This window comes from Neopsephotus bourkii, unplaced genomic scaffold (assembly GCF_033783945.1).
Source record: "Neopsephotus bourkii isolate Nb327-2 ecotype Australia unplaced genomic scaffold, CSIRO-AGI_Nbou_v1 NB_13, whole genome shotgun sequence".
Taxonomy (NCBI): Eukaryota; Metazoa; Chordata; class Aves; order Psittaciformes; family Psittacidae; genus Neopsephotus; species Neopsephotus bourkii.
Window position 1 is genome coordinate 972,501 of NW_026900530.1, and position 23,186 is coordinate 995,686.

The window sequence follows — 23,186 nt, forward strand, 5'->3', positions numbered from 1 at the left end:
GGTGAATGACTGAGCCAGAAATTACTTTTAAGCAAATGTGGTTTTAGTTCATGCTTGTTTGCAAGAACTAAGACCCTGAACATCTGAGGTGGTGTCTGCCTTCAATTTCCAGTGAGCTGGTGTTTGAGATGCTGTGCTAGAAGCTGATCAGTGCCTTCATACAGGTCCCCCCGTTTAAGCCTCTTCACAGTGAGAAGCAAAAACTGCTTCAGTGCTGGCCTGCTCGTGGTGTCTCACATTCAGTGAATTTCAATAACCAGGCATTTAAAATGAAAAGGTGATGACAAACTGTGTCAGTGAATAAACCCCAATTGTTTATAACACTTGATTATGGCTCTGGAAATACTACTCCAAGCTTTCTCCTGGTGACATGTCACATTTAGATCAAAAACTATGTGGCAGTTCGCATTTTTTAAGCTGGGTGCAAGCGTGCCAGATTCAATTTTCATTGAGTGGCTGGCATTCAGAAAGCTACATTTAATAGGATTGAAAGAAAAGAAATGTTACTTTTTATCACACAAGACAACAAAGAGAACCCAGGAAACGAAAATATTATTTCGTTTGAACAAATTACAGTAAGACTCTCAGGGGCTCTTTCAGGGAGTAGATGAGAAAAAGCACTTAAATATCATTCCATCAAACTAAATTTTTAACTACAATTTTTTAGAGATAAAATGTGTGGGGAGGATTCAAAGAAGATTAGAGCTCACCTAAGAAATAGTATTCAAATTTGAACAGCTAATGGAAGCCTGTGAAAACCGTTAATGTCTATATCTTTCCTCTAAGGGACTTAGATTTCAGTATTCTTATAAAAACACATTGAGCTGATTTCATTTCTGTGTCTCCACAGACTTCATTCTTGTAATTTCAGGAAGTGTTATAAATGTCATTTTAAGTATTATAATGCTAATCCCTACTGACAATAAGGTTCTAAAGCTCAGCTTCCATTACTAAGGTAATGTTTACCTCAGATGGCATATAATTGTTTGCTTTTTTCACAGTAAATTCTCTGTTCCCAACTGCTTAATCAGCCATGGAAAAGAGAGAAGACTTTCGTACTGTTTAATGTTCTTGTGATTACATTAGGGTACCGTGTAAACCCACATCAGTGGATCTTGGGAAACTTATTTTTTTTGCTTGTCCACAATTCTGAAGGCAAAGTATTTTGAGCAGTGGTCCTTGTAATGACATGAATCATTTATTAATATAAATATCACTGATATGGTATAAATCTTCTCTCCTCCTGAACTCTCAGGACATTTCTTCATTGCCTTAGTTGGAATCAGCAAGGACTTCCTTGCTTCTTACTGTAGTTCAAATAATGTACCATATTCCAGTCACAGGCAGTGTATTCCCTGCTCTCAACAACAGGAGATCATTGTATGAGCTTTCTGCTACCTCATATCAACCTAAACAATATTTTGTTATGCTTTATGAAAGTTAAAAACTTCTCTTCTTTCTAATGCTCTGCAGAGGATGCAGATTATTGTTGGTTCAATGATAAACTCTGACTGTCCTGTCTTTTCTGCCAGAAAACCAAATACACTAATGAATTAAGTTGTGAAGGAAACAGAAATGAGTGTGTTTTGTAACTTGCCCGTTTCTGACCTTGCTTAGGCAGGAGGAGTAGGTATGTAGGAGCTGGTGGCAGAGTGGGAGCCCACAGTGATCAGTGCTAGGGACCATGTGGGGATGCTACTCAGCACAGGGCTGCTGTTATCATGCTTTTTGGTATTGTGATGATAAAATGGGTAACGTATGGTTTTAGAGAGTGGCAGGTTCACTGTGAACTCTCTCTCTGTTACAGTTTTTAAATTTGGGGTGGAAACAGACTGATCCTTAGCATTGCAGTCTAATACGTATGACCCTTGAGCAGAGTCAAAAAACACAACCCCAAACCTGTCCTTGAGGTGAAAACTACACTGAAATTAGACCATTGCTGCAAACTCCACCACAGAGGTTCATCACCAGCTTTCCATTTCTTCATGTTAGTTGTATCACTGGCCAGCTGGTGTTTTTGCAGAATTTTTTACTTGACTGAGTTCCTCAATGCACTTATAGGTGAGTTAAAAATAAGAGCTTCATGAGCACAATAGCGTGTCACTTACTTAACCAGAAATGCAAATGTCCACAAGGACTAATAATAAACATAAATTGATAGGCAAATAATGTAAATACATTTTTACTTTGGACAAAGAACATCAAAGTCCACAGATGTTTTGCCTGTACAGCCATATCACATCACAAGATGATTAGTGGATGAACAGACGTGGACGTGGAAATGCAAGCATGATCTTGGTGAGAAGACTGCCTTTGTGCTTCGGGCTGTTATAGTGCTTGGGGGCTTGGAAGGATCACAGTATGTGCCCAGGACTTGTGGTCTTGCTATTTGCAGCCCAAAAGACAGTGCTGTTGTCTGCCCACAGCAAAGCAGGGAAATGCAGGTGGTCAGCTGGCTGCTGAATGACTTGGTTGGTGTACACTGGCCAGATTTGGGCCATGAAGTCCAAATTAACCAGGAAGAGCCTCAGCTGCTCACCACGTCCCAGCAGCATTGTACAACTCAGCCTCATTTCAGGGCTTGAGCTCCAGAATAAGCAATCCCCTTTTCTTTCTTACATATAAACATAGAGGAGGAATTACAGGTGCCCATGTTTTTTTAATTCTGTACATTTATGAATTGCATAGGGCTGGAGGGTCTGTGGAGCACCAGGCTGATGGGAGGCTGAGGAGGAGGCTGGTGGTGAAAGGACCCATGGACATCCAGCAGGTGTGCAGGAGGATATATCTTGTGTATTTTTTGAGAAATAGGTTAATAATTTAACAATAGATGTTTTGTTTTGATGAGTTTTGAAATGGAGCACTGATCTTGGCTCTTTGCAAGGAAACCATTGAGCCCAAAGATTCTGCTTTTTTCTGAACAAAAGAGCTGTGGTTTTATTTTTCTTCGGATGATTTCTATAAGGGGTCATTTTAAGGATGCACAAAGCACACTTACAGAAGACAGGAGCAGGGGTTTTCTCCAGTAAAATATTCAGCCAGCGCTCTTTGTCTCTCCCTGAGAACATTGCAGGATCCAGGAGCATTAAGTCAGCCACAGATGCCAAACCAGGGAGGGGAGTGGAAAGAAACAAACTATATTTTCTGCTCATCTGTGGAGTGAGGATAACACAGGCCCAGAAGCGCTCATTGTGAAGCAATTTCAGTCGTAGCTGAGTGCCTGTTTTCCCCTGGAGCACAGACTGTAAAAAACTTAAAACCCCTGATTTCTATTTCCTTAATATTCTAATTTTGAAGATGATACTGTAATGAAGAAAGGAAGACAAATCTTTTTTAAAGCTCTGGTCCCTGTTTATAATTAAGAGGTTTGGGTATCTTGAAGTAGGAGACCTATGCGCTAGCTTTTCCTACCTATTTGTAATGCATAGGTAAATATTTCATTTAAAGAGAACGAGATGTGGACATAATAGTTTATATTTTAATCTGTTACATCCAATGTAAATCTGGAGAAACTCCAACATTCAGAAGTCAGCACTATTAGTCTTGGTTTGCCTCTGAGATGGGAATCTGGCCCACTCTCTACAACAGACTGCAAAGAGCTTTTTACCTTTAAATCTATCACATTTAAATTACATGGGGCCACAACGTGTCACCTACATCCTTGACTATTTTAATACAAGAATATAGTTTAAATCTCCCTGGATTTGCTGATCATCCTGGGATTTCTAAAGATACTGCTAGACTGCAAGAGATAATGAATAGCAATGAAGGAAAAGGTCTATATTCAGTTTTTCTGTATTAGAATAAATAATTTGGTTGTGGTATAGTTTGAGACTTAGCACTATGCAGTGTGCAGCATGTTACTGGCAGCCACACTTATGGATTCATGCTTTTGGGTACACGAAGCCCGCACTCCCATGATATGAGGACATTGCCTCCAACACTGCTGCAGGTTTGTGGGGATTGCTTCCTTTGGATCTGAGTTTGTGAACTTAGCAGTCCATGGCTACAGTAATGCTGGCTCATGTATTTTATTCTAATTTTATATTGCACCTTGATTGCTATGCCCTTCACTAAAATGTAAGGAAAGCTAACAACAAATGGTGGTAAAGACAAATTAGAGATATTTGGCTCTCTTAGTGGGTCATCTCCCAGGTGAATTAAGCAAGGGCAAGGCACAGAGGCTCCATCTGTGGAGGCCAGCGCTTCCGCTCCTCCATCTGCTGGGTGGACACTGGCCTCGGCTCACTGCACAACAGACGAAACACATACAAGCAGATTTTTCCAGACCAACCGAAATGAATTTGACTCGCCAACAAATGGTTCACTTGGCTAACGGGAAGGGGGCAGCCTGCACATCTACAGGCTGGGTGACCGTAGATAATTAATGCAAAAATCCAGTGCCTTGCTTAGCTCAGCTGTAAAATTGAGTAAAAGTAGCACACTGGTTACAATGAGGTGTCACATTTTGGCCAATAATATTCTTTGGGGAGAACAGACTGACTGTTACCGAATGGATGTGAGCGGAAACAGTGCTGTGGCACTGCAAGCCCCTCAGCTGATAACACAGGGTGTTTTTCTAAGCTATTACCCAAAGTAATAAACTGTTTAAAAAAATCTATTTAAGAATCTATTTCTTTTTCCCAAGAATATAGCTGGATATTTACTGTTGTGAGAGGGGATAAAATTCTGATCCCATCAAAGTCAACTGGAAGAGCTTAGTGCAGCTAGGACTTCATTTGAAGAGCTACAGAGAAACCAGCTGAAGTTTTTTCTTTTCCATAGCAGATCCTCGTGTTCATAGACATAAATGCCTTGCCATACCTGCCTCAGACTTTCAAGGAACCTCAGTGTGAGATAGAGTGGAGAAAGTGAACAGTGGACAAAGATGAGTGTACATGTATTTGCACTTCAGGGTTTTTTTTTGTTAAGGCAGCAGTTCAGAGAAATCTGTGAGTAGGGGACTCATCACTTTCCTAATTTGCCATTAACATTTCCAGTGAGAATAAACATTTGCCCAACTCCAGGAACAGTTGTGTGAAAAGAAATGGTAAAAGTAGGAAATGGTAAGGAAAGTTTGCTAAATAAATGGTGTATTTACTGGGGAGAAATCACAGCACTATTTCAATCTGCATTCACCTTTTACCTGGAGTTTGTACAGAAAAGTTTACTTGGCAGCTAAATACTAGTTTGGAGTCCCTTTAGAATTATTTTACAATGCAAGTAGTGGTTCAGTTGTGAAGGTAGTAAAAAAAAGGAAACTAGTGCTTGTCATAGAAATATTTTTTTTCCATTTTTCATTTCAAGTGTTCAAAGCAAGTAAACCCCTAGTGATCTTAAATAATTTGTATAAGTACTCTTAACATGTTCACTTCTTTGGCCGTGCTGATTTGGTACCAATGTATTAGTCCCTTTAAAAACTCAAAAACAGAAGGGGGAGATAATGAGAGGCAGGGGTGCTACCTTCATCGTAATTTCCCGGTCTTCTGCTTTCCTCAGAGATCTGGTGTGTGGGAGTGCTGACCACCTCGATACTCACACAGATAATAGAGTCACTTAGGAAATGATAGACAGCAAATGGCAATTGGACGTGAGAGGGATGGCTCCAAGAGTAAATGACACGCATTAGGACAGCCTTAATCACTTAAATGCAGCCTATTGGTAAGTTTAGCTGAAGACGGTAAAGGAATCCTCGCAGCCTCTCCACTGGCATGTTTGGAAGGGAGTTCAGTTATGAGACTATTAGAATGTTATTTTGGTAATTAAGCCCACAGCTGTTGTGAGGATGTTGGGGGCAGGATCTGGCGAAGCAGCCGGCTGCACAGCGCACTGCGGCACGGGAGGCAGGCAGGGCAGGGAGTGGAGCTGAGCCCCAGGGAGCTCCCAGCACGTGGGAGAGGTGGGATGGCCACATCCATCTCCACTGCCCTGCAGGCAGGGCTTCCCAGGGGAGAAAAGTCTGACCCACCCTGGATCTCTGGTTTCTGCAGCGTGGGCAGCTGTGGGTGGCAGAGGGAGAACAGGGCTTCCAGGATGTGTAGCGTTGCTTTGTGTAGGGAAGTGTGGCTGGGAAGAAGACTTGTGTCTGAAGGACAATGGCTGCAGTGAGCAGTGGTGTGGCTGGTGCCATGGAAGTGGAGTAGAGGCATGTTAGCCTGCGCCTGGGCAGCACCGCTCAGGTTACTCATGGGCCCTGTGTATCTGCCAGGTTTTGTACTGTGGGAACGGGGCTGTGGCACAGCTAGTGATAACAGAGGATGTGCAGTGCTGCTCTGTCTTGTGATGAATTATGATCCTTCACAGATGCTTAACTGGATTAATTATTTCAGCATTATCACTATCCTGTGTACTTCTGTGTAAATATGCCTTCAAACTTTCCTGTTAAAATATATGGCAAAATGCCTGCTGTTGTTGGAAATGGAATCAGTCCATGATTGTTTTCAGACTGTAGATAACTCTATCAAAACAAAGAAACCCGGAAGCGACTCGGTGTTTTAGCAGGCTCTCGTCCCTGGGAGTGACCTATGGTTAGGTTTAGTGCCTTAAGTGCTTACTAAGTATGCAATAATAAAACCACAACCTATTTTGCTTTGACAGCTGACCTGAACTCCTTTGTGAGCATATAGATTACATTTGTATTTTATGTATGCTGCTACAGAGCAAAACATATATTGTGCTATATGCATTGATAAATAGTTTATCCATGCTGCCCTGATCTCCTCTTCCAAACTAAAATTAGAATGATTTACAGTGTTTATATATATTGAGCGGGGTATAATTGCCCAAATTAAGGCTGTCCATCAGGACAACTGGTAAATTCAATCTCCTGTCTGTTGTGTCAGTGGTAACCTTTCCACAATTGCTCCTCTACTCCTGCTGCAAAGTCAGTTGTGGTCCCTTGTTGACTCTCTGCCTGCACATGCTCACTGAATACAGAATCAGCAAATGGTACTTGGGATTTTATAAAATGGACCACATAAACAGAATGTAAAATGGGGATAACTAGCCTTTTGATTAGAAGGGGAATGAAACTGAAGTCCAGCTCTTTGCCCCCGTATCAAAAATTGTTGCATTTACATAATCTTTTCGACTTTTCAGCCATCTCTTGCATTCCATGATTGCAAAAATGTCTTAAGACTGTAATATCTGCCTTCTTTCTCAATACATCCCTGAAGAGGGCCAACTTTTAAAATATTACATATATTATTCTAAATTCAGTTATTTGTAAGCTCAGGTTTTAATTATCAGCTATTTAAAGTATAATTACAGCTACTGTCAGTGTTGATCTTTATTAACATCCAAAAAATATTTTCATTTTTAGAAAATATAACAAATAAAGGAAACAGCCCTTTAAAGTCTCGCCAGGACAGGTATAACCTCACCTTCCTAGGAGGTCCATGCTGAAAATTAACTGATAGTTTCTGCTGTAGCTGTGAGTGATCCTCATAAAAACCGTTTTGTAATCAGAAAGTATACTTTGAAGTACACTGAGCATTTCTGTGTTTTTTTCCCACAGCACTCTAAACATCCTCTGCTCTGTGCAAAGCACATCAGATAAAGCCAGCCATTTAACTGGGGTAGCTGGAGCACCCAGGATGCTGAGTGCAGCATGTGAAGGTGCAGAGCTGGGCTCAGTTTGCAGAGGTTTACAGAAAGTGATGGAGAGCTTTGCACAAGCAGTTGTCAGGTGCCTACAAGTGCGGTCGTGTCTGTCAGAGCGGGTAACACGCTGGTGTGTCCTACCCTGAGTAGACTAGTGGCAGTGGGATCTGATGCAAGTCGTAAAGAAGTTAACCTGGAACCTAGCAGAAGCATAGACACTTGTGGCTGACGTATGCTTTAGCAAGAAACTCTTTGTACCTGCAAAGTTTATAAGAATCTAAACTTGAAATTCCCTGAGATCCAGGGAGAAATCTCAGATTTTGAGTTGAAGGACAGTGAGATGCTCTCAATGTGACCTTGACCCCACCGGGGACTGGAAAACCAAGATGCAAGGAGATCAAGGCAAAGGAAAACGCCGTAGTTAAGGCAGGAGATGGTTACTGTGTGGGTCAGGGATTTCACAGTCAAGATGAAATGGAATGGATAGATTTTTGTTCAGGAAGAAGAGGGCTTAACACTACGATAGTATGTTATTACAAGTCTGTTGAACTTGTTTTTGCTTTAGGGTGTTTTGATTCCTGAAAAGTGAATTAATTACATAGTAACTATGAAACCCTGGCTCCCTTACTACTAGGAAAAGGTTACCCTTCCCTTGTGGCTATTTCTTATTACCACCTTGTGATGATAAAGTATTTGGCACATGGAAGTCAGATTCTTTGGAGATTACTACAGAAGTTATTAGCATATCTATGTACCTGAAGTATTTATAACAGTATTAATGTCTTCCACTGTTCAACCTTTGTAACAGGGAGCATCACCTGATAGTTGAAAGGAGAGGCATCCTTTTCCCAAAGACAAGGCCAAAACATGACCTTCCAGTGACCTTGCAAACAGGTATCTTCACACACATGGGCCAGACTCATCTGTGTTGCTCATTATAACACCTAGGCAGGTACTCACCCACTCTCACTGATTTCTGTTGCTGTCATGCCAAGTTACAGGAGACATAAGTGAGAGATAAGCCCAGAAAAAAACATGAATAATTTTTGGGGAAAAGCCCCCCCTCCAAGATAGTGATAACCTTGGGGCAGGACACCTAAAGGTAATGAATATTGCCAAGAAAAGAAACCGAATGTTCTTATTAGATCTATTTCTACACCACTTTCCTCTTACAAAGAATATTAAATGTCCTTTAGGCAACACTTCAAAAGTACCTTATCCTTTTTCCAGGCACTGTAATTAAAAGCCATTCATTTGGTACATAAGAATCACCTTTCTCTGAGTTAATTAAAGGCTATAGCTTACTAGGGCTGCTAAGTGTCTAGGTTTTGGTGGCCTTTGGGGAATTTCAGGAAGACTCCTGGTCAGAAGTAGTCACTTAGGTAACAAATGTCTATTGTGTTGCCTTTTCTAGGGATTATGGTTATAAACTTTTGTTCTGAAGGGGGTGCCGCCATACGTTGCTCATGTAATAGCTGATGGCAGTTCATTTTAATTTATATAACTTGTCTTATTTATTGTGTCCCTAGATGCAACATTTATGTTTTCATAGTTGTTTTCCTGATTTTTTGGTGTGTGTTTTTATGTATATATATATATAAAAATATATGTATAGGTATATGTGTATGTGTAAGTATCTATATATATGAAAAGTACACACATTCCCTCTGCTGTACAAATCCTGGGCCCTCTATCCTATCCGTTCATTCTGAGGAACTGGTTGTGCCTTTCAAAGGGAGGAGGGCTAACTACATATGCTGCCTCCATCCTTAGCCAGGACCCCTTAGACTGCCTGAAGCCATTCATTTGCCATTCCGGTGTACTGTGTTCACTACAGTTGTTGCTTTTGCATGGCAGTTGTGTTTCTGTGACAGAAAAGGGTTCTTCAGTGAAATTCCAGCCAAAGATACGTCGGATTTCTTTTGTTTTTCAATGTTTAAAATACCAGTGTAAACAAAGAAAGTAGAAATGTTGTGCTGAGTCTCTCCAGGCTGATGATGTGCTGTGGCCACATTCGTGTCCTTGCTGTGGAGGATGGCATCAGCTCATGGCAGGAGGCAGAGCCGCCTGAGGGTCTGGCTTGGCGCATCCCCTGAGGCTGGACCTGCAGTAAGGTGGGAAGAGGACATCTCTAGTCTAGAAATGTCCCTGAAACTCTCTCAGCACCTAGAGACCTGCAGGGATTTGGCACAAAACCAGCTCCTATACTGCCTGTGGATCTCTCTCGGGCCAGCGCAATGTCCACTTCTGGCTTATTTCAGCAAACAGAAGTGACATGCTGGAGAAACATGAATGGGTTTTTCTGCACTTCAGAAAAGAATTTTAACACAACACCTTTTTTTTTTCAGGGAAGTGAAAACAGTTTGTCCCCAGATCTCAAGAGCTAGACTTTGTAGTGTCAAGGATTTCTTCTGTCAGTGTCTAGTTTTGAAAATGCCTTGAATAGAGATCTCTGCTTATCTGGCTTATTTGAATTGCTTAAAGTCTCATCCTGTAAACTGCTGACTGAGCTTGGATGAAGCTAAATTTAGGTAATAAAACATGATGCACTGTAAAGAAAATGCTGGGAATGCCTGTTCTGGTTGGCTTTCTAAGAGTCTCAACAAGAAGTTTCCATTTTGAAGGTGCTGAGGCCCTGGCACAGGCTGCCTAGAGAAGCTGTGGTTGCCCCATCCCTGGCAGTGTTCAAAGCCAGGTTGGATGGGGCTTGGAGAAACCTGCTCTAGTGGAAGGTGTCCCTGCCTGTGGCAGGGTGTTGGAACTGGATGAGCTTTAAGGTCCCTTCCAACCCAAACCCTTCTACGAGCTTTTAATTATCCCAATGCAACTATGAGACTATTGAATTTTAGCTCATTTATTTATTTCTCCTTTACTCTTTCAGTCCTTAGGTGTACAATTTCTAAGGATCAGTTGCTATGTTTAAAGAATCAAAGGTAATTTTTCTCCTTAGCAAAAAGATTTCCAAAATGTTGATGCCTTCTGTAAGGTACGGAAGAATAACAGGAGGCTGATGGTACTGTTTTGTTGCCATTAGCTTCGCTGCTCAGTAGCTGCACATCAGCACAGTAATCATTTTCAGATTTACAAGCATTAAATATTTTAATTTAATGCCTTGGCTCTCTTGTAATTCATGCACTTAATTATATGATAATTACTCAAATGAAAGAGATACAGCTGCTGTTGTATCAATTCTTCTAGGAATCTGAGATTTTGGAATTGGCCTTTAATTTCAGGGTGAGGGTTTTTCTGGCCCTTTCTAAAAGCTAGTGGGCACTTAAAGGTAATTTTTTCAGTATGTGGAACAGGTAATGTTCATGTAATAATTTCAGGTAATGTTACCTTCCTAGCTTCTTTTCCTAGAGTGAGGCATACATTTAGCAGCTGAGGGACTGGGCACCATGCTGGCTGTTTTTACTGCACCTTGTGGATTACAGTCATTAAAACGGAGGAGCTAAGGCAAACCTTCCACATCATAGGACCCTGTTCCATTACAGACGGTTGCAGAAGGAAGTAAATGGCAGGAAAGAGGTGCGTGTTTGTGTACACATGCACATAACTGCATCGAATTCAGTACATTCATAATGGGCCAGTTTGCTGGCCTTCAAGCACTGCACAATGAAATCACACAATAAGTTAAAGTATAAAGGTTCAACCAGGCCAAATAGACCACCAAGTGGAGCAAAAGGATTTGGCAAAGGCAAACTCAAGTGACCTTAGCCGAGAAGGGTAATTAACGCATGGGGTGAGGAAGAAAAGAAGTTAGCAAATACGGAAAAGGCAAAGTCAGTTCAAAGAAGGGGGCCCCTAGAATCCGTGAAGGATAATGCTGCCAAAATACATGGAGGCCCCATGAGGACCACGTAGCTGCCAGCCCAAGACTGTCCAACCTTCTGTCTGGAAGGAGAGATCCTTACTAGCATCCTGCAGCAGGTGATGCCTCAGAATCCTGGTTTCTACTTTCCAGCCTGCAGTAGCTTTGTGTATTTAAAATACACAGCAGCAGGCTTTTTCTTAGGAGAAGCAGTAATTAGAAGACGGTGGAATAGGTCTTCTGATTTTTACTGTTTTGGTTTTACTGTATATGTCCAGTGCTTGAAGATAGAAAATTAGCACGGGAATATTCTTTATTTAGGAGGTGTGCTTGTGAAAATCTCCATAAATTACTTAAGACCCTTGAAAACTGTTCCACATGTTTGTGAAGCTAGCTCTGCAGGAGGGTTAGTTCCACATCCCTACAAGCCTCCGCTGGGCAGGATCTGGCGAGAGGCACACACTGAACAGCAGCCGTATGAAAATGCTTGTGCCCTGTATGCACACTTGAACCCTTGTATACTGAGCCCCTTACAGTGGATCAGAAAAGGAGGAGCATTTTCAGGCCTTGCATATGCAAAGGAAATGTGCTTGTGGGAAGGCGGGAAGAGGCGGTTTCCCCAAGTGGGGCTGATGGAGCACTCTGGAATCGCTTTCTGCAGAGCTCCACATCGCACATTTCAATTTCTGGTTGTTTGCTGGTGTCCCATCTTCTGGACCCAAGTTGATTAAAATGTTAACTGGGCCCTTGGTGCTTAACCATGGGGCCTGCCCCACTCAGAGTGCAGGGGATCATGGAAGCAGAGGGGCTATTGACAAGCCCCAGGTTCTGAGGAGTCACGGAGGAGCATGCCTCAGTGACTTGCAGCGAGCACTGGCAGATCATAGAAGTGCCATGCTTCTCGAGGGGAGGAGGTGGTTCTTTGGTGCCTCTACTGAAAAACAGAAAAAGCAAGGGAAGTTTTAACAGCAACCACAGTGAAGTTTTTTAAAAACATGTTGCAGCCATATTTAAAGTTTTTGTTGGTGGTTGTTGACATGTGAGATTATGCTTAATCCCTCAGGGACTCAGGATATTTTGTAAGAATTGGAAGTGTAAATATTTGGCAATAGTTTCATATCCGTCCTCCCTGAGTCCCACTGGAATAGATGACGCTGGGTTACTGTACTGTGTGTAGTTTCTGTTGATGGCAGTAGCAGATTTAACACTTCTACACAGTTTCATTTTACTTTATGAGTACTTGAAGTTTGTCTTGTGTATGTGAAGTAATTGCTTTGCAGCATGCTTTCTGGGAAGAGGTTATAATGTTTGTTCATTTTCATAAAAGTTGTAAATGAGAGGCAGAGCAAGCTACAGGCCAATCGCTCTTAAAAATACACAGAGATGTTTTTAATTGCTAAAGGCATCTAGCATAAGGCAGAAATATTTATTTGCCTGGCTTGCAGTCTGATTGTCAGGCTTACAACAAGGCTAAATCCATTCAAACAGTTACTGGAAATTGGTATTTGAACTTGTGAACTCAGGAAAACTCCTAATCTGCTCAGAGGTCTCTGATGTGCCCTCCAAGCCCCGCAGACTGTTTGTCTCGAGCTTGCCTTTAACTCTCCAGAGACCTTGGTGGCTGCTTTTCCGAGTTCCTTTCTAAATGCAAGTTGCACCAAAAGGGTTACAAAATTTTAAACCCTGTGTATGCAGACAATTTTCAGCTAGCTTACAGCAGCTGCGGAGTCATGCTGATAGATTAAAAGCAGCTCCCAGCCCCAGAATGAAGTACATTAGAGCTCCTGCTGAGCCGAGCTCGGGTGAGGCCTACACAGCTGTCATTTAGGCCAAGTTTCCAACTGAAAACTGAAGAAAAGGATGTAACTTAAAGAAAAGTTATATTTTAAAATAAGTCATCTGGTTATTAATTAAATACAGGCAGGAGTTCACTTGTGCAGTTCGTTTCAGCCTCAACAGCCTGATACTTGGGAAAGTAAGGAGGTAATTTTCAAGCATCAAGATGGGGCATGTCCAGTTAAAGGCTGCCACTTGGTAGCACTGTAAAAATAATCCTTTCCTTCTGTACTTGTCTCTCTCCATGAAAAATGAGCAGAATATGAGGATTCTTGGAACTGTTGCACATCTGAGAGAGAGGCTGATCAACTCCCACAATTGCTGTTTGCTGATATTGACCTTAAAGCATAGCCAATTCCCTGGGGAGTGTGCTCATATAAATCTGCAGTTAGCAGAGAGGTATTTGGCCTGTCCTCTGTTTCCTAGAATGTCTTTACCATGGGATAGGTGGTCCCCATTAACATGGCACATTCAGGAAATCTTGTGAGCAGCTGATCCCTCACCCTTTCCTCTACCCTGCGGATTGCAACACCACATTCAACACCATGCTGATGCTCACCCCAGCACTGAATTGTGTTACTTCTCTGCACGAACACATTGGCTTGACCATGTCTCATCCTAGTAATGTAAATGAACTGGTGCCTTTTGGTTGCCTAGTCACTTCTATGACGTAGAATAGCTTTCTTGGTGCATGCCAGCTTCCAAGTGGCTTCTCAATTTTTAATGCAGAGGGTCATTCATGAAAAACTGAGAAAGAATATAAATTAATTATACTATCACATTGGCATTCGTTGGCTTCCAAGGACTTTTGTACGCATTTTCATTTAATTTTCCTGTACAGTTGCAACAAATCTGACCCTGCTCCTCACATGTAGTTAACTGACTGTTTATATCACAATATTGCCTTCAAGTGCCCAAACCAGATTTATGGCTGGTTTATTTAAAATAAAATATTCAAAAATATTTGTTTAAAATACTGACTTTTGTCTGATTATAGTGTGAGGTATGAATAATTTGTTGGAGTTCAGATACTGTGTTTCAGTTCTTATCAGAAATGTATGATATGAATTTGAAAGTATGCCCTCTTGCTTTCTTTCTCATGTATAGTGCATAATGAATTTCCAGCTTGACAGAAAGGAAGGGATCAGAGTGGGAAGCAGAGTATACCATGAGGATTTATCATGATACCATTGAAAACAATATGACAACTCCTGGTAATTTCTTGCTTACTGAAGTGGCAGTCTCGTTTGGGATAGGACCCTATAGAATAAAGAACTTGTGTCCTTCAGCTAAAGAATATTAGGTTAATTAGGTTAATGCCATAAGTGCTGGTTTCTAGTTTCCTTGCTCATCCCAAGCTATCTAACATTTTTCAGCATCATCTAACATTAATGTTAGCATACATAAACCTGTTTTTTGTCTATCTGGAGATAACTTTGAATATAAATTAATATATGCAATGAGTTGAAAGGCATAGTAAAGCTATGAGGTCTGTTTGCGGTATGCACAGTAAATATTGGTGTTCCAGCAGTATAGGTGGACCAAATCAGTGGTCTTCCCAGAATACTCAAAGCAGAAATAGTAAATTTGGGGGGCACCTTAGACCTAAAGTTTGACACACAAACTCATTCTAGTGTGGTGGTTATTGATTAATATATACATAATGTATATACACTTGGGAGGTGATACTGCTCTATGGGACAGTGCGCATGTGTGCATGTTTGTATGGATCCTGTTGTTTAACATTATTTATTCATATTGACAGAAGTGAAAGATTGTTTTTACTTGTGTGGCACAGTATAGCTAATGCAAATTCAGTAATCATTCCTTAAGTATAGAGGAAGTAACTCAAAGAGAAAGCACTGCACTTGGCTAGTGCTGTAAATCAGCAGAAAGTGGCAAATAACAAACATATATGTTGAACTTCCTATTCTATGTGGAATAAGTGATAGCTCAGTATGCTCTTGCTTGGTGAACACAGGGCACATATGTGCATTTAGCCTCCAGTAGAATCAAATAAGTCACCTTTATCAGCCCTTGAAATACTACTGGACTAGCAAGACTTCCTGCTGTTTGAAGGACAATGTTAGTAAGTTAGTCCAGTGTTGGCATAGATTGTATGAAGCACTTGTAAAGAGCTAAATATCTAAATTTGTTAAGTGGTAAATATTGAGCATAATTTTCTACTTGTGATTTTGAAACCAGAGTGATAAATTTTCCTAGCACACGTGATTGCAACAGATGCAAATTTTCTTGGTAAAAAAATTAAATTATATGTAGTGCAATTAAAATGCGTTATAGGCCTGAACCACAGAATATATCACAGTTAGTGGAAATGAAGCTTGCTAGCATTCTGTTGCACTTCCAGAAAGAAGCATTGTACTATATTACCAGCAGTAATATCAACAACAACAAAGCAGCCTAACAAAAGAATTCATTTTTAGCAGCTGTTACACGAAGTAACAGCTTGAATTCTTACAGATTTTTCTTTCACTGAGTATAGGAATGATATAGTGTAATATGCATCACTGTGAGATTTTATATTTCTGTTAACTTGTTACTGCCATTAAACAATTCCTAACATAGGCAGTTGTAGGTGAATGAATAGATGTACAAACAGAATTAACATATTTTGGTTTTGTGGGGAGGGGAGGGCAGCTAGGGGATGGGGCTTTTGGTGGGTGTTGCATTGTTTTGGTTTGTTTTTTTTAAAGGTTTGGAGTATTTTTATCTGTCTAATCTCATCTGATCACATGAGGGTCTGAATATTATACATTTACATTTTAGAGACTTGTATCAATTTTTATAAGTTAATGTGTCAGTTTTATATTTGCTACTATGCAGAAGCTTTCTCCACTTCTAAAAGGTTTTATTTTTATTAAGCTATGAATACCGAAGAATGTCTGTCAGTTTTTTTTGCATTAGCTTGGCTGGTTTATCTTAAGCATACTCAGTAGACTTGCCTCAGTTTTTCTCAAGCTATTGTTCTTTTTTACACCGCGTTTGCACACTGCAGTGCATCTAGGGAATTTCAGCAGTAGGAATATACATGAAAAGAGACCCGCTCTACTTTCATAAGGTCCCTGGATGAATTGGACGAAACCTCAAGGCCCCATGGTGGAGCCAGAGCCGCATTCATATTCCTTGCCATCACCACACATATGATAGCATGAAGCCCAGACCAATCGAAAACTTGACAGTAAGCCTTTTGATTTTGCGGGGAAGCCTTCATCAAGCTGAGAGAGGGAAGGGAATATAGCCCAAACTGGACTTCATACTGTGGCAAGTTTGAAATCCCAGCCCAACCACAGAGCTGCTTGATTGGAATAGTTGGAAACTGTGTCCAGGAATTCGGCAGCAAGAACTTGGCTTTCAGCAGCTCCTGCCTTTTTTAAAGGAAAATTAACTATATGGGTCACTTAGGAGCTTTATTTATTATGTCAGAATTTTAAATATGTACGTTCTTGTAAAGCATAAAAGTAACATGTACTGTATAGTGCTTGCTGGTGTACATTTCTATTCCACAGCCACTTTGTGGAATTAGCTTCATGGTCGAACACTCTTGGCTAAAGCTGCATGCTTTGACATTGTGTTCTAGGCTGTTTAATTGTTTGGTCTTGGTCTACTTAAGAAACAGAAAGAAACGAAACCTTACTTGATGCTGATTATGTTAGCATTAGCTTCTCCTTTAAACATTATGCTCCAACATGTATTGGTGTGTTCTGAAACTCATCACTTACTTGCAGGGGCATTTTAGAGGTATGTCAAAAATTAGCATCAGATTCACTAATGACATGTCATTGAGTTATGCCATTGATTAACTATTCTTGTTCATCTTCACCTGGCTTGTGTGGCTGGGCGCTGGCACGTATCGATAGCTGCAGTGCATTTCGGCTGGTAGTGCCTTTGGGTCTGCAGATGGAAGAGTTCAGAATTTCCTCCTGGGTTAGATGGCAAAGCCTCTGCTGAAGCTTCCCCCACCAAATGCTTAATTTTACTATAAAAATATGCTACTTTTAACTATAAAGATTCCGCAGTTGTGGTGCCTATCTAGAAGAGCATTTCATTCTTTGCTACCTCTGGAATTGTGATCCAATTATGCTTCACCCCATCTCTCAGTCAGATGAAACTCTTGTTGACTTTCATGAGAGTTTGTCTAATTAAAAGATGAGTTGGGAGTGCAGAAGAGATAAATACCAGAAGCATGTAAAAAGTGGCAAACTGATAGATTTGTGCTTTGTGTCAGAAGGTCATCCCTATAACACACTTTCCTGATTGCGATGGGAGACTTTATTTCCATGGAGTGGTACACAGTCCCCCCTTCAGTGCAGTGGTGCCTTTTATAGACTGTAATTCCTCATGGCTGAAGCACAGTGCAAAATATTTAATGTTGTCTCATGGCAAGTAGATGGGAGTGCTGCCACTTTAAAATGGTTTTGGTTTTATTCTGTGGTGGTTTTTTTTGTTGTTCTTTTTTAAGTGCAGCAGGACTTCTGGCTCGTAGCCTCCCACCACCAAAAAGGTAGCGAGAGGTTGGTGGGTGTGTGGGACATAGCAGGAGTCCAGCCTGGAGCTCGGAGGGGGTTTAGCTGCCAGCCTTCCCCTCCTCTCTTTTGGGGCACATAGAAGCACAGCTGGAAGGAGGTGCCAGGGTTTGCAGTGCTTGCTGCTCATACACTCTCCCAGGACCATGCTGGCCATGAAGCAGGGTGGAGGCTTGGTGCAGACCCATCCCTGTGGCATGTTAAGGCTCTGTTAGATCAGCTATTCAGCAGCATTTCCTCAGCCAGCATTTTGGGTTTAGTTGGTTAGATTATTTCTTAATACCACAACACTGTAGAAGAGCATTTTCTTTACCCAATGAGTTTTAGGGTGAGTTTGCAAGGTTCAAATAAGTCTATTTTAAGCACAAAAAGGAATTAGAAAATTACAAGATTATGTAACTTAATATTAAGGTGGAATCTAAACCAGAACATTTACAGTTGAATTGTAGAGTGTTCAAATGTCTTTATAGTTTCCAGACTTGTCTCCAAGAAACAGCAAATTTGAGACCATAAAATTAAACCAGCCTACATCTTGACCCCATAACTATATTAAATGGGAATACATGAAAATTGTGTATTATAAAACTGTATGCAGGGTCCTAGGATGGCATCTTTTTTTAGTGTTGTTTAAATGGCTGCAGACTGTAAACATCTCAGGGTCTCTATATATCCAAAATACAGGTGATTTTCGGAAGGTCTGTGGAGATAAAAGCTCTGAGCTATCCTTTCAGAGCTGTCTGTTGGGTCCGAGTGGGTGCTGAGTGCCCAAAGCACTAACCATGTCCCTGGTGAGCCTCCAGAGGGGATGACCCTGTAGCCCCTTCCTCTTTGTTCCTCAGCTCTGCGGGGTGGTTAGTGCCAACAGCTCCAGTCATTTGACTTGCAGTGCACCCAATTGCTTCAAAGGAATTTTTGTGAAACTAGAGTATCCTATATTATCAAGAGTTAATTATAACTAATATATGCTTTGTGATTAAATAACATGCAGCTGGAAAAATTAATCACATCTTGCATTAAGCAATGCTTAAGACTTTTAAAGCTCCAATAGGTGCAGAACTTAACATTTAAAGCTCCCTTTAAATGCCAGGGAATGAATATAAATGACTCAGTGCTCTATAGTGTCTTGATATGGTGATGCCAGCCAATAGAGGTGCAGGATTTTATCCTGATATTTTATAATAGGCTAGTGAATATTTTATCTTGTGCCATGTTCCTTTTACATTTAATGTTAGTCCAAGCCCACCACACCCTTCGCCAAGCAAAAGTTTAAATTCTTTAATTTATCAAAGGTCTGATGATGTCTGTTTACCCACTGCCAGGGCACAAGAGAGGAGAGGTGCTCTTTTCTCTCTGCACCCTTTTCTTCTTTCCTCATCTTGTACCGTATTTTAGAATTCAAGCCTTTATTTTGCAGGAACCATGTCCCATTAAAAAGAAAAAAAACATATAGTGCCATTTTGTTTGCTTTGCTGAAGGCACAGACCTGGAGAATCAGTGCTGTGCATAAGCTGCCTGACCCTGCAGTTTCTCTTACCAGGGGCTCATTTGTATGCAGAGGGGATTAGTCAGAATTTACTGTAGCTTCGCCCTGGGGAGCTGTGAACTCCCTAGGAATATGCTCTGACGAAAGCGTGCAGTTGGTAAGATTAGAACAAACCCTTCTGCTACAGAAAGTGCCTTGGTCACTCACTAGGCCTCCAACATTGAAATCATTTTCATTTATAACCTTTTTGATCATTCAACCTCAAAGAAGCCTTGGCTTTTATGACAGCTTGCACCAAAATTGCCCAATTATTTGGGGGGGGGGGACGGGACAGACTGGGGACGGACAGGGAAGAGAGGAGTGAGGGAGAATCTGGAAACAGTCAGATGTGAGAGACGGGGCACTTGATCTGTGCTCATGGCTTTTTCTTCCCTTCTCCTACCAATATTTTTACAGCTGTTGACATATATTGAGTTACATGTGGCTGTGCCATATCCCCATGGTATAGTTTCAAAGATCTGTTCACCATAAAGTGTGCTGTTCTCAAGTAAATGACTCTGACTTCAAGAAAGCACAGTAGTTTAAATGTTACTATAAATACAGGAGCTAAGACATTTTAATTATAATTTTTGAGTTACACAGTGCTCTGTGCGTACACTAGGCATTTACAAAAGGCTAGGGATGTGCTCAGGTTACTGTGCTCTCTTGTGGCTAAGGCAGTAACTGCAGGCACATCGTTTTGCTGGTCGGCTTTATTTACGTGTATTTGCGCAGTGTTTATTGACAGTGAACATCTTGGGTCTGGGAGTTCAGCTGTGAGAGCTAAGAAGAGAGAAGAAAAGGCAATTCGGCAAAAATATATTTAAACTCAGATTCAACAGATTTTGTTTGTTTTGTTTCTTTGGGATATCGCAGAAATGATACTTTTGTAAGAATATAACTTTACCAGATATAACTTTAGCTCGGAAATATCTGCACATCTATTATCCTTTTAGTGCCCTTCCGACTCACATCTGGTAACTAGGGCAGATTGAGAATTCAGTACTAACAGATCTGTCAAATTTTTGAGAAAATCCCAGGGTGTGTGCTCATTGCTGATTAATTTTTTCATCAGTGTAGCAGTGTTGGCTTTAGTGAGGTTATTCCTAATTTGCTCTGATGAAAGGAGGGAAAAAAATAATTCTTGAAGTGGGTGCTACTGTCTTGGGAATAAATATATACAGGGTGTGAGGGAAGCACAGATGAGCTGCAGTACGAGCCACAAGGTTAATTTTTAGCTCTCAGTGGGTTGATGGTGTTATTTTGTTTTCCTTTTTTAAGCTTCAAAACAAAACATATCTAAAAAGCTTTTACAGGATTTTGTCTGGTACAGTCAGTACCAGTTATCCACAGTAAAGATTTCCGCCCTGGATATGGAGTTTTGATTCTTTGCATTTTGGCTGATACATGCAGTAGAATAGTGACTATAAGCTTAAATGATTTTGCAGTATGGTAACATCACCCTTCCCATAGCTCTGCAATTGAGATCTAACAAATCAAGTATCAACAGGGCTCCCTAAACGAATTTGTCTTCCTGCAGTACCTGTGACAGAGCTATTGTAATGGAGATTTCAGCTATCTCTACTGTGACACCTGCAGTAAAAGCAGCTCCTCTCAGTGTCTTCAGGGTCTAAACCAAGGTGCACTGAAATTGGTAGAAAAATACTGTGATAAATTGAAACCAATTTTGGATCAAGCCTTTGCTGCAGGTTTGGATGCCCATCATAACTGATGTCATGTTTTTGGTCATGCTTCTAATAATCTACATAAATAAATAAAATGTGTAATAAATAGCACATGCATAGTAAAATGCTTCTTGTGGTTGCTCTGAAAGACTGCCATGGTTTCTAGCATCATTTTTTATGGTCTCAGCAAGAAATGCTGCTGAAGGCGGGGGAGTCTGGGCACTGTGAAAGCCCTCAGTGCCATTGCCAGCAGATCCTCCTTGACTAGTAAGCAATGCCCCTGTGTTGCTCAGCCAGGAAATGCTATGTACTTCCATTTAAAAATACTTACAAAGTCTACTTAGTAGGAACTGAAAAGCCAGGACCACCATCAGAGCATCAGAGCATCCTCTGGCCTTTCTCCCCCAAAATCATAACAGATATTTTATAAGCTATTTTTGAGTAGCAGTGGGAAAGCATGCAGGCCGTAGAGGTTGTAGGGAGGTACTGAGAGCATTTGACCAACTCTTAATGTCTTTTAGGGAGTTAGATGCAAATCATTGTGTGCTTCGTTTACTTATAACTTCATCTCTCAATCAAACCCAGCTTTTTTTTGAGCAAAGTGTATAGCAGAGTGAGGTCCAGAGAAAGGCTTCTTTCTCCCTCTAAATACTGCTACAAATTCTTACTGGAGAGAGCAAGAGATCATCTTGAGCATCTTGTAAGTTGTTTTCTTCTTTCAAAAGCATATTTCAAAGTCGGAGTATAGGCAAGTGATCTGAATGATGAGAACAAGCTGTAAGGCCCATACTGGTATGCCTGGTCCCTGGGCAACATTTCCCATGGCAAAGGCTGTCTATTTACATTTGCCTTATGGACATTTCTGTATGTGATACCTTCCATTATCCATGCTACTTAAACAGGCTTCTTCCTGACAGTGGGATTAGGATGCTTTGATAACACTATATTAATATATAGTTAGACATATAAAAATGAAGTATTTAATTAATTACATTTGTGGATATTTTAGGTTATGTAAATCAAACCCAAGCAATAAAAAGGCCTGTTGCTGGAGGCAGCTAGAGGGCCAGCTACCTTTCAAGCAGATGTCTGACTGTGAATTCATCAAAAGATCACATATATGATTGTTAGCATTTCTTCTCATTACCACATTTATCAGGGAGTACAGATGAGCTGGTTTTCCCCTACATCCTGTCAGATAGCTGCTTCTGAGGGAGGAGTCTGGGCCAGGCAGCATTGGGGATGTGGCATCTTCTTTGCCCATTTAACTGCCAAGGATACACTGGCTTGGGCAGGCTGGGGCTAGCCCTGTGGCTCTGGCAGAGAAGGGCAGAGGTATCTCAGGCACTCATGGTCAGCCAGGCAAGACAGGCTCCCTCCTGCAGCCTGAAGAGCTGGGGCACATTCACCTCCTTCTCTGTTTTTTAATTGACTTGTATTTGTCCAGTCTGCTTAAGATAAAATTTAAGATTCGTATTCAGAGGTGCTGACTGACATGTTTCCTTTATGAATTCTTGTGGATTACTATTGATTTTTAACTGTGGTTTTCAAAATCCTACTTCTAGGACTCTAGAGATTTCCCTGCTGCAATAATAATGTATTGTCATTCTTAATATCTCAGATCCTTGACACAATATTCATATTAAATCCACAAAAAAAGTTACATTAGAGTAACGCTGAGGGTCTGACTGGAACCCACCAAGCAGGGGAAATCAAAGTAGAGGCTGAAAATTAGGGCTGACACTGTGAAACGTATCCCATTGTACTTAAGTACTGGAGTTCATCTGTGATTGCAAGATCACTGCGTTTGAGAGATGGATTCCTCTGTACAGAAGGAATGAGTTATGATGTGTTGTAAATCGTCAGGATTAACTATTGGAGTTGAAAATGCATATTTTTGTAGAGAGCTACATAAACCAGCATGATGGAAGTCCCTTTAGCATATTTTATGAACTTTTGTTCTCTTTCACACACAGTGCTATTAAAAATGAATTCTGCATTTCTGCTGCTTGCATAGTAATAATTCTGGATCAAATTGTTCAAATAAGAGGAGAATGAAGATGTCAGTGTGAGCTTGTAGGCATTTTTCCTTTTACTATATTGCCCCAAAACCATTATGTAGGCATGTATTGTCATTTGTATGAGTGTAACAGATAGGCTGATTTATTCACTTGCAGGATGTAAAT

At 40.9% G+C, this 23,186-nt stretch overlaps 1 protein-coding gene and 1 long non-coding RNA gene across 7 annotated transcripts in view; both read left to right on the forward strand.

Moving 5' to 3' along the window:
- Positions 1 to 23,186, forward strand: part of ZNF423 (zinc finger protein 423) — a 236,337-nt gene that overhangs the window by 169,939 nt on the left and 43,212 nt on the right. The window lies entirely within an intron of this gene.
- Positions 10,246 to 15,802, forward strand: LOC133221824 (uncharacterized). Its single transcript, XR_009728076.1, has 3 exons — positions 10,246 to 13,648; positions 14,357 to 14,463; positions 15,231 to 15,802. It is a non-coding gene; the product is annotated as an uncharacterized LOC133221824 (long non-coding RNA).